This window comes from Hydra vulgaris, chromosome 13, assembly GCF_038396675.1.
Source record: "Hydra vulgaris chromosome 13, alternate assembly HydraT2T_AEP".
Taxonomy (NCBI): Eukaryota; Metazoa; Cnidaria; class Hydrozoa; order Anthoathecata; family Hydridae; genus Hydra; species Hydra vulgaris.
Window position 1 is genome coordinate 22,698,200 of NC_088932.1, and position 13,332 is coordinate 22,711,531.

The following is a 13,332-nucleotide window of genomic DNA, read 5'->3' on the forward strand; positions in this document are numbered from 1 at the left end:
ACTTTAATTAATTATTATATATATCCAAAATATACTTAAGATAAATTGTAAATAGCTTTTTACAATATCAAATAAAAAGTTATGAATAATTTTTAAATAATCACACTTTTAAATAAAATAGTATAAAAGAAGCACATTTCGCTGGGCGATTAGCCGTATTTATCTTTAAAAAACCTTATAATAATTTGCTTCGATATCAAAATAGAATTTAAAGACACGTCGTTTTAACGTTGAATAACATTATTTTATCCACTATAAACCAACGTCGAAGTAACGTGAATATTCCGACGTTAAACCTTCTACATCACCACGACATTGAAACGACGTCGTACTGTTCAACGTTTCTTTACCAACGGTAAATCAACGCGGAAGCGACGTTGAAATTTCCGACGTTAAAAGTTTCAACCTTGCTTAGACGTTGTTTGCTTGCTGAGTTTTATCTCTTGGACAGCTAACCTTACCGCTTTCTCGCATAATTCAACTTACAAGGTTATTCACTTTTAAATGCGCATTAATTCATTCTTATATGCGTGTTTATTCATTCTCAAATGCGCGTTTATAGGCGAGTCAACCACCCATAAAATCTCTAATATAATTTTATATAAACTATTATATAAGCTTCTATGTTTTAATAATAATAATAATTATATGTAATATATAATAATTTATATAACTTATATATAAGCATTTATGTTTTTATATAGATTTATTTAAAATATAAATTAGGTTGTTGCCACTGCTATTTATTTAAAAATAAATAGCGCTGGATTTATGTTATAATTAAAATGGATTCAAGTTAAACTCTGTAGCACCCATATTGTTTTTAAGTTTCCTGATTACCCCATCCGTATTTCGAGACCTTTCTCCCTGTAAGTATGCTTTAAAGAAGAAGAAAAAATTCTTCTATTGGATTAAGTTGTGGCGTGTATGCTGGCAGATACTTGATAGTTATGCCATGAGAGGCTAGTATTTGTCTAACAGAAAGACTCCAGTGAAATTTACAGTTGTCCATAACAAACACCAACACTTCCACATCTGCGTTCCTAATCGCTGGTGCCGACAGTGTTGTAATTAAAGTATAAAATGAATCTTCATTCCAGTTTTTATTTCAAAAGGCAGCACTTGCATTGTTGAAACAGCACAAACCAAGCTAACATTCTTGCCACGATTACAGTTTTTTCAAAACAAATTTTTCTTGTTTCCTGGTAAACGAGGTTAAAACTATATTTAAAACGAAAACTTTTTACATTTAATGATGGTTAATTCAGACCTTTGTTTAATTTTATTATTATATTTTTTGATTGATTAAATTATTATTTGTCTAAATGTTCATTTATCTAGATTTAAGTTTAATTATTTAGAATTATCATTAATACTCAAATATTTACCCTATGGGTAGAAGAGAAAATAGCTGTGCAAATCATAAAACAAGGAAAGATGTTAAAAAATAGCACATTAAAATACTTAAGCATTTAGATGAAAGAAATGAATCTACAACAAGCATTTCCACTTCCCTTAATTTATCTATGCTCACAGTTCAAAATTTTGTTGTTAAGTTTAACAGAGGAGAATTCAACGACATGACTGCATTCAAGTCGTTTTCTGATAAAAAACAAGTTAAAAGACCTAAAAACGTTCAAATAAAAAATAATATTGAATTATGCGTACAAGAAAATAATCTTTGCTCGCAAGAAGCAATTAGAGAAAATCTTTATGCAGCAGGCTTCAACATGTCTCAGCTTACTGTTACAAGAAAACTCAAACTCTTAGATTTATCAAGAAAGTGTGTTGTGCATGTGCCAGAAGAACAAAACTCAACACGAGTTATTGATGCACGCTACGCATTTTTAAGCAAAGTTTATGGAATTTCAAATGAAAAACATTTGTTTGGATAAAACTGGATTTAATTTGCACACTAACAGCACATATGGTTATTCGCTGAGAGGTGCGCTAGCAATTTTCCAGTCGTCTGCAAATTGTGACACGAGTGTTAGTTTGATTTGTGCTGTTTCAACAATGGGAGTGCTGCCTTATGAAATAAAAACTGGAGGCTGGAATGCAGATTCATTTTGTACTTTCATTACTGCAAAGAAAGTACAAAATGAATCTGCATTCATTTTGTACTTTCAATGTAGCAATGAAAGAGGTGTTTGCTTAGGCAAATAATAGCCTCTCATAGTATAGCTATTAAGTATATGCCAGCATACACGCCACAGTAATCCAATAGAAGAATTTTTTTTCTTCTTTAACGCATACTTACAAACAGGGAGAAAGGCCTCCATATACGTTTGGGGTAATCAGGAAACTTAAAAGGATTATGGATACTACGCTGGCTCGGCAACCATATTTTAAATAAATAGCAGTGGCAACAACCTAATTTATGTTTTGAATAAATCTATATAAACACATAAAAGCCTATTTATTGTCTATATAAAATTATATTAGAGATTTTATGGGTGGTTAACTTGCCTATAAACGCGCATGTAAGAATGAATAAACACGCATATAAGAATGAATAAACACGCATATAAGTATGAATAAATGCGCATATAAGAATGAACAAATACGCCTATAAAAATGAATAGACGCGCGCAATGCTTTTTTTCACCGGAACGGCGTTCCGGCACCTTTTTTTTTTTATATATATAATATTTTGCTTTACATAAACCTTTTTTTCCTCCTATTATTATATAATGAAATTAGTTCATTTTTAAATATTAAACATTTTTTGCAGATTTGAAAACATTACAGCGCTGCGTTTTAAAATTTGCTGGAGAAGAATTTAATTTATTTTCTTTTTTAATAGCGTTCGTTTTTACGACGCCTAATTTTTTGTTTTTTTCGATTATTAATCTCACAACCATGCAATGTTTGTCCGAATATCAATCTCCCAAAGCCTTACGCTACTTAAAAAAGATCTATTTTTAAGACACAAACTTTACGTTATTTGCAACAGTAATTTTTATTAAATCGTTAATGAATTTCCTGTTATTAGCGTTTTAAATTCAAAGTTATAACTTAATTTATATATTTAAATAGTGATATAAAAATATCATTTAAACAAAATAACGCCGAACTAATTATGAAAAAAATTACCAGTTTCTTCTCGGTGGACTTCCCTGTTCAGAAAAAAACCAAATTAAATGCAAAAGAAACAGAAGAAATCAAAATTACAACGACAAATTTACCTTCTGCAGACAATCAGTTATAGCTGGTCAAGTTGCTGGACTTTAGAGCAAAAAAATTTTTTTGTCGAAAGGCTTTGTTTTCGACAAAAAAAGCTCGGGTACAGTACCTGCCAAAAAGTGATAACACTTTGCGTAGAAGCTAAGATGGGAATGAAAATATCTAAAGATTGGTTCAATTATGAAGTTTCTTATTATGATGAAGATAGAAAGCAACAGATAAGTTTGTTAGGTAAGAAAATATTTGATCACAAAGAATCTGCTGGACACCAAGCTGCATTAAAAATGGTAGAAGAAACTCAAAAAAGGACTCTGTCAAGCAATATTTTAAAATCTTTAACGCGTGAGAAAATTGTAACAGCAAACATTTTTTGATCTGCATATAAAGTTGCAAAAGGAAACCAGTCTTTTAACAACTTTGAAATGGAAATTGATCTTCAAGAAATTAATGGAGTTGAAATGGGTTGTATTCTTCGTTCTACAAACGCATGCATTAATATTGTCAATCATATAGGTAACGAAATGAGGAAAAAATTATTGCAGAAGTCATAGAGTCAAAAAGTAAGATTTCAATAATAATTGATAAATCAACCACTATAAGCCAAAAATCGACACTGGTAGTGTACATTTGGTGCTGTGTAAAAGGCAGTGAAATGAATTCACCAATCAATTTATTTTTGGATTTAGTGGAGCTTGAAAGTGTCACGGCTAAAGGGCTATTTGATGCTTTACGTGAATGTCTTTATTCTTATTGGATGAAAGATAAATATTTGAAAAATTATTTAGTTTCTGTAGCATGTGATGGTGCAGCAGTGATGTTAGGATGCAAAAGTGACGTTTTCAAATTAATCACTGAAAAGTTTCCTTCTGTTATAGTTTGGCATTGTACTAATCATAGACTGTTATCAATAGGCGATACTATTAGGGAGATCTCAAGTATTAACAGATTCAAATCATTTCTTGATAAGCTTTACGTCGTGTATCATGCTTCCCCAAAAAATAGCAGAGTGTTACGTTTTTGCACAGAATTACTTAATATTCAGCTGCTGAAATTTGGTCGTATTTTAAATACACGTTGGGTGTCATCTAGTTTCCGTTCAGTTTTTGCAGTATGGAGAAATTATGAAGCGCTGGTGAAACATTTTGAGGAAGCGATGGTTGATCCTACAAGGGACAAAAAAGAAAAATCCACTTATGCAGGTTTAAAAAAAAATTACATCTACAGAATTTTTAATGGATCTAAGATTAATGTGTAATGCTCTCCAAAAATTATCGGAATTAAGTTTGGACCTATAAGAGCGCAATATTGAACTATACAAAGCAAATCAAAAAATTAAAGCTCTTGTTCAAGTATTCGAAGAAAGAAGAAGTAATGGTGGCCCCTATTACAAAATTGCTTTAGTTTAAGCACAGAACTTCCGTTTTTATGGAGTTTCACTTCACAATAAAAATTCCAAAAATGATTCAGCTATTGATCCAAACGCCTTTTACATGAATCTAAAAGAGTCAATTGTGAAAAGGTTGCTTGCTGACAAAGATGTTGAATTAGCTCAATGGACTCGCATCTTAGACCAAAATTATTGGCCTGAAAACATTAACACTCAGGTAATATTTGGAGAAACTGAAATCAAAAATCTGTCATCAAGACTACAGTTAAATGAAAGAGAAATGATTCGTGTATTCTGTGAATACCTGGCAGAAAAAACATATCCTGAAAATTTAGTTCATTTGGTACACGCTCTACATACTATCCCCATTTCCTCAAGTGAATGCGAACGAGGTTTTTCACAGATGAATCTGATCATACCAACAAGGGCTTCATTAATGGCAAAAATAGTTTCAACGTTGTTATTCATTAAATTAGTGGGACCACCGCTAACAAGCTTCGATTCAACGTACATCGAAAAGTACATTGATTCGTGGTTACTTAGCGGAAGGCATTCAGCAGTAGACACTAAAAGCAAGGAAAGGAAACAAGAGGATATGTCCAAGAAAAATTTGAAAAAACTATAGGATTTGCTATAGAAGTTTATAGTTTTGTAAAGTTTGTATTTTATATACAGTGACGTGACCCCTCACCCCACTCACAAACTACCCAAAAAATACAGGTGAGTTCCGGCACCTTTTTTTTTAGAGAAAAACAGCTGGACGCGCATATAAAAATGAATAACCCTGTAACAACAGCCTATTGCAAATCAATTTGAGCCTTATAGAAACTAATCTCTCGCGCTTTTCCATTTCGTACCGTGGTCCTTTTCTATATAACAAATTATTATCCAAAAATACTCAACTGAAAAAATCGAATAACTTAAATACTCTAAAAACGTTGTTAAAAGATCTTATTTTAAACACTAACAACTTTATAAATTTTTATTAACACTAAAGCATTTAAAACTATGTATAAAACTAACTTTGTTCCGAAACCAATGTAAACTCTAACAACTCTAAATAACTCAGAAACAACAACAACAACAGCAACAAATAATAGGCTTATTTATCAACACTTGAACGACTATATATTACCTATTTAGCAAATCGTGTACTTACTTATATTTATGTGTATTGAAATAAAATTAAAAAAACGAAAAACTTCTTTTTGTCTGCATTCTTTGTTTTTTGCATTTTGGATATTTATTTTCATTCTGCCGAAAACTGTTAACATTTTTTTTTTTAATATAAACTTATTTTAAATTGAAGTATCCAAAAATATTAGTAACGCAAAGCGGTTTCTTGATGACGAGACCGTCGGTCTTCTGGAAGTTTTCCGCGTTCTTTGAAGTAATTTCTAATACTTAACAGTTTTATTTTATATATTTTTTTGCATAACCTAGTTTGGTGATTTTCTTTTTTCTTTTTACTTACTCTGTAAAGATTCTATTATATATTTCGAATTTGTAATGATTAAAGAACAAAAAAAAATGAAAAAAAAAGAAAAAAAAAGTCTAATCAACCAAAAAAAATTAAACAATGCGTTACTACAAATAATACTGCATATTTCTTCACTGATATGAAAATTACATAATTTTTTTTTTGGCACGCCTTCATTATGATTTTCTTATAAAATTCTTAATTATCAAAAATTCTTTAAGGATTTCCTCTTATTCTTTGCAATGTTATCACTTATCTGCGATTGTTTTCGTTTGACGTCAGAGGGACTTATTCAATTGAGTGATGTGATAAATAGTAAACAACTACAAACTTTTAGTTATATATTTACTTGAAAAATACTTTTATAAGTTTCTAAAATATTACCTCCCCCTGGTAAATTGTTTAATGTAAGATGGCCTGATAAGAATATAAAGTGATTGTGCAACTATATATCAATAAGTTATAAAATTATGTAAATATGATTTACAAATATACTTATAATATAGGTATAAATCAAACAGATATAAGTTATATCTGTCTGAATTACCACATCCCTCTTAGTAAATAAAGAAGTATGATACTGGTATTGAATGATATAAATTGTTATTATATTTTATTGTAATTGGGAATTACTAGAGCTTTCGATTTTTAAGTTGAAGGACTTTTTCTTTACTTGAGGAACTTAAAATAAAAGTGTTAATCTCACTTTAATTAGTATTGTTATTAGTCCAACATATCATTATTATTTTTGCCTGATTTAAAGATATTGTAATGTTATATTATTTTTTTTCTCCCTAATTTACGCATATTACTTTTTTATTATGTAAATATGTTTTAAGTTCTATATTTATTATTTTTTATGATCTACAAAAACTAGTATTGGTTCCTTTATATTTTTTTTTAAAGGATTATTTATTTTATGCAAGTTTAAAAATGTTTTTTTAATGAATGAATTTTTTTTTTCATTTTTTTAGTTCGATTATAAGGTTCTGCTCTACTTCATAATTTATGTTTAATTTGACTACTGTTGAAATATGGTTCCAATTTAGTAATATTTCATGAATTGAAATTTGCTTTATTAATCATTGGTCAACAGTTTAGGTAAAAAAATTAAATTCATCACCATTAAGGTAAGAATATCTTTGTTCTCTGGTAACACCATTAGTTTTTTATATTTTATTTTTTTCTTGGTATTTTTTCACCAAAACTGTTTTATATGATTATTATCATACCATTTTTTGAAACTATACCTATCGAGGTTTATCAACTGACATGATTCACAAAATATAATAGTTTTTTTTCCATGCTTTATATAAGGTTACTTTCTATATATATATGTTTGTGTGCCACAAAATTTGAAATCCATTTTTGAAAGCTTTTTTCTCAACCAATTTTGCTCAAATTTTGCACACTTAATCATTTTCGATGACAATACAAGGAAATGGAAAAATTTGACCAAAAAAAGTTAATTAAGTTAACAAAAATTTAATTTGTATTTCCCCATAAGAACACTGAATTATTAAAAAAAAATTTAAAAACGTAACAGTAATTTTTCCTTCTACAAAAGATAACAAAAAAAGAATTTCTAGGCCCAATAGAATTCTGCTTACATAAAGCATGGATTTGAAAAAAGAATTTTTTTTTGATTTACTAGTTTTCATTACATTTTGTTCCAGCTAACTTTGTCAAAAATTTTAAGCTTGAACAAGTAATAATGATTGGTAGAAATTATTCTAACACAGATTTTATACTTATGATATAAAAAGATGAAATTAAGATTATTACTGAGGGTTGTAGCAACCTTTTTAAAATTCGTACTTGTAAAACAGGGACTTTTCAAACAAGTCTAAAATTATTTTAAAAAATTCTGAATTAAATTAAATAAATTTGACACTTTTTCTTGAATTGAAAAAATTAAGTTTGAGCTAAAAAAAAAAGATTTTTTTAAATTGAAAGCTGGTGACGTCTACTGCAAAAAGCGGTTAAAAAAAAACTTTTTTTTATTGGTATGATAAAATTTTGGAGTCATGAAATTTTTCATAAGGAAAGCACCATACTCTACTATAGGTTTATATTTTTTTTCTAAAGTTTGTGCTTGATTGATTTTACTTTAACTTGTTGCATAATTTAGATTTAATAATTAGTTATTATCTCCCTAAGTGACAAAGTTTACCATGGTTTTGAAGCAATGGTAAGAGTCTCAGGCCAAAGTATTGTATTACCACTGTAGGAGTTCCATAATTGCAATAAGCCTTTCTAGGAACTCCTTTAGATAAATTTTACTATTTAATAACAAAACTTTGTGATTTTGATCCACATTAACATTTGACTTGCCAAACCATAATATTTTTGAGGAATTTTGTCAGTTTTATTGTTTTAAAATTAGTCTTAACCATTTTCCTGCAGATTGCCTTATATACATGTTCTGGTATTATTTTGAAATTTAATCTCAATTTAGTTTCATCAGCCATAATTAAGAATGGTTTCTTTTTACACGATTATTTGTATAAACTTCCCGCTAATAAAGTTTTTTAGCATTGCAAGCTGGAGCTTTATATTTCTTAAAAGACTTGACTTAATGGTTTTTCTTTTATCCAATCTTAGACCAAAAACGGCTCAGCAATATGAGGGTTTGACGCAATTTTTATCAAAAATATTATCATCTTTCTTTTATTGATTCTTAAACCGTTGCCGCTTTAATGTATTATGTGTTGAATACTTCTGACCATAGTCCATTTTGAACATTAAACAGTTTTTACAATTGAGTTTGAAGCAAATTAGAATTTTTTACAAAAGCGTACAAAAATGCAATAAGATAGTTAAGATTAAAAAAATCGTTATACAGTAACAATTAAAAAATCGTTATACAATAACAAGTATAATAAAATATATAAGTATAAAAATAAAAACACATAATAAATAGAACGCAGAGACTCGCAGAAGACCTTTAGGTGTTATCATCGAGAACCGCTCGTAAATATTAATTGCATTAAAATAACATTAAATAAAGAATAAAACAAAAACCTCAAAGAAATAATTTGCGAAGAACATAAATTTCGTAAGAATATATAAATAAATTTGTAAAAAAATTGTAATTGATTCTCATATATAAATACAAAGTTTGTATAAAATACTACTCATTTCATAAACACCTTAATAGTGAATCCGAAGTTATTGTATATTACATTATATAATAAGTTTAATATTTTTATAAAATGTTAAAAATATAAAGTCTTCAAAAGATAAAATTATTTCTTTCAGTTTTTTTGTGAATAAAATGTAATTCCATTCATGGGAAAAATTAAAATTTTTCAAAACTATTTTGTTCCAAAGAAAAGCTCCTCAAAATGCGATACACGACTTTCCAAAATTAGTTAGAGAAAAAGGTTGCCGAACTGAATTATTATTTCTTAAGTTATATTTATTTGTTTCTTTCAAGGTATATAAGTTATGAAAGGAAACAGGAGATGCGTTAGTTTTACATTTATACATAAAACAAAGTATATTAAAAATATTCAGTTGATAAATATTAAGAATTTTCATTTGATATAAAAGTAGTTTGGCATGAGCAAGTTGATCTTTATAATTGATCAGACGAGCAATATGCTTCTGCTGACAATTAAGAGGTTGTAATTTAGATTTGTTGGTATTACCCCAGGCAATGTTTGCATAATTTATTTGGCAGTCGATTAAAGAGTAATTTAATTGTGTTAAACTGTGCTTATTTAAAAAATTTTTAGCTTTATACATAACTCCTATATTCTGAGCAATTTTTTTGGACAAAATCAATGTGATATTTCCAACTGAGGTTTTCATCAATATAGATACTTTAAAAGTTAGCAGTTATTTCTCTTTTAATTAGAACTTAGTTAATAAAAGGTATAGTCATGACAGGAGACAATAACTTTTTTTTGAAGTTTGATGAAAAAGTGTCCTATTTGTTTTCTCAACATTGAGTGACAACTTATTTTTTTTAAACCAGTTAAATATTTTTTGTTAATTCAAGGTTCATATTTTGGAATAATGTCGTTATGTTATTATGATATAAAAAAAGATTGGTATAATCAGCAAACATAACCGTCATTAAATTAGAGGCTTCAAGGAGATCATTAATGTAAATTAAAAAGAGGGGTCTTAGTATAGAACCCTGAGGAACTCCAAATGTTATATCTAGTAAATTGGAACGAACATTTATATTACTATAAACAAACTGTTTAAGGTTGCTTAAATAACTTTTAAGTATGATTAAAATATTTCCTTTAATACCATAAAAATCAATTTTTTTAAATAGATTTATTTGGTCAATCGTATCTAATGCTCCTGATAGATCAATGAAAACGCCTAATGTATATTGCGATTTTTCAAAAGATTCAGAAATATTGTGGGTATATATAGATATAGAAATATTTGTAGTATAGCGTGTTCGGTTGAATTATTTTTTTTTAAATCCGTATTGATTTTGATACAGTATATTATTTAAAGATAAATGGTTGAAAAATACATTATATAATATTCTTTCTAAAATTTTAGAAAAAACAGGCAAAATTAAAATTGGGCGATAATTTGAGACACTGGTTTCATCTCCATCTTTAAATATTGGTAAAACTCTGGCTATTTTCAGGTTGTCGGGAAAAATACCCTGTTTTATTGAACAATGTAAAACATGTACATCTTGAATAAAGATTGTTTTTATCAAGCAAATTGAAATAATATCTTCGTTTTGTATTTTTTTTTTGTCTTTCAAACTCTTTGGCGCGAGTTTTATAGAGAACTTTACTTAGTTCAATTTTTGTCTTTAAATATTTTATGTACAATTTTTTGTTTAATTTTAAAGCATTTTATTAATTCTTTTGTGGTCCATGGTGACATTATACTTTTAGTTTTTCTATTTACTGTATGTTTCTGAAAATCAGTATCATTTATTTCATAAAAACGTTTTGAAAAATGCACTATAAACTACATTAGCGTCAGCACAGGTACTTGTTTGTTTCCAATGAAGAAAAAAAAATTGTACTTTAAATGTTTTTAAATTAGCAGCAGAAAAGGATCGTTTTTTAAACGTGTTTTTTTGTTGCAACACTTTAACTGTGTTGATATTAATAGAGAATAAAATAGGCAAGTGGCCCGAGATGTCACTTTTAATAATACCTTGTTTAAGTGATTTGTTGAAAACATCAGTTGTTATAATATTGTCAATTAGAGTTGTTGACGTAGGGTTATTCTTGTTGGTTTGTTAATTATGGAAAAAGCACCAATGTTAAAATAAATCATTGTAAAAATTTTTATTGCCATAATTAGTGTGGTATCGGAAACAATCCAATTTTAAGTCACCTATTAAATAATATAATTTATTTTCATTAATGCTTTTTTTATAATGTCATTTATATAAATGTTAAAATTTTCTATTGTGCCAGAAGGTGGGCGATAATAACAACTTATAATTAAATTTTTTGTTTGTTTGTTATGTTTTCAACTGTTAAGACCTCATTATTGTTATCAGAATAGCTCATGTCAGTCCTGTTAATATACTGTAAACATTCTCTAATATAAATTATTAAACCGCCCCCTCGCTTTCCTTTTTTTCAATATAAAGAAATTATATTGAAATCTGGTAAAAAAATATCAGATTTCAAATTTGTGTTATCAGAATTACACCAGGTTTCAGACATACAAATTAGACTAAAAATATTGAGAGATTCTTTCATGTTTAAATAGAAATTTTCAAAAATTTTTAGTATGCTTCTTATATTAATTTGTAAAGTGTTAAAGTATTTGCAATTAAGAAATTCTTTTATTTCGTTGGCATAGTAATAGGAGCATTTGCTTTGTATAGCATGTGCTTCACTATAATAATTTAAGTCTGGATCTGATTGGTAATTAAATAAAAACTCATCAGTTTGGAAAATTTTATAACTAAATTTAATTTCGTTAGAATTTATGGAATCCATTTTAACGTTTTGTTTAATCTTAAAATAAAAGAATTTCCTCTAAAAATCGCGCGTTATTAACTTGTTATACACAACCTTTGCATATTTACCTTTTAATCGTAAATCCTTTGCAGTCGTAAACAATTTTTTCCGCAATTCGGTTGTCTTTTCGCTGAAGTCCTCATTCACATATATTCTTTGTTCCCAGAGTTTCGTCTTTATATATTTACTTAGTACTGTTGATTTGTCCAGAACAATAGTTCTGTTTTTTTTAATAGTATCACCTTTATCAATTCTTCCAACTCTATGAGCCCTATTATTATTATTCAATAATGAATTCACCTTGAAGATCAAGTTTTGTCTTTATCACGTCACGGACTTTTTCTTTACAATCGTCCCAACTTTCATCATCTGATTCTTCTATACCGGTTATCCTTAAATTATTTCTTCTACTTCGGTCTTTGATCTCATCCAGTTTGACTCTCGTGTTATTCGTTAGATTACTTTCTAATTTTCTCTCAGGTTTATTGCGATCAGCCTTTGATCCCTCTTGTTCAACTATTACTTTATCGTATGTTTTGCTTATAAATTCGACAGCTTTTTTTAGATCATTTACTTCAGTTTTGAGAGTTTTATTATCATCATTTAACTTGTCAATATGTCTTTCCAATTTTTCAATTCTTTCATTAAATAATTTAATAATTGTGTTCTCGTGAATGTCTAATATTTCTTTTAATTGTGCAGTTGTTACATTTGTCACTATTTTTGTTTTGTAAATAAAAACACGTCCGTTCGCGTTGAAAATCAGTGTAAAAAAAAAATTAAATGTTAGCTAAAGAAAATAAAAGACAATACAGTTGAGGAGGATACTTTTAATTGTGGTTATAACTCTCTCTCAACTCTATAGCTCCAAAACACATCGTTGCTGTGCAGAGAAACAAGTTAAGCGCAATACTATCAGGGATATGGCAGGATTGAACTCAGAACTTCTTATGCTTATGAGGCGAGCACTCTACAACTACATCACTGCCGTAATTTAATAACCTGTTAGTAGGCATTAAATAGGTTTTTTTATGAAGTATTTTGATATTAATGCCATAACCCTCTAAAAGAAAAATATTTCATTTTTTCTGAGAGCAGTGTTAACAAGAGGTGTTATCTAAAAGCAAACAAAAATTTATTATAACATTAATTTTACTTTAAGTTTAACACAAACTATTGTTGCCATGAAAAAAATAATATATTTACATAAAATGTCATGATAATAATCACAATAAATTGTTTAATGGTATTACCTGGGAACAAAGATATTCTTACCTTGATGGTGATGAACTCGATTTTATTACTTAAAC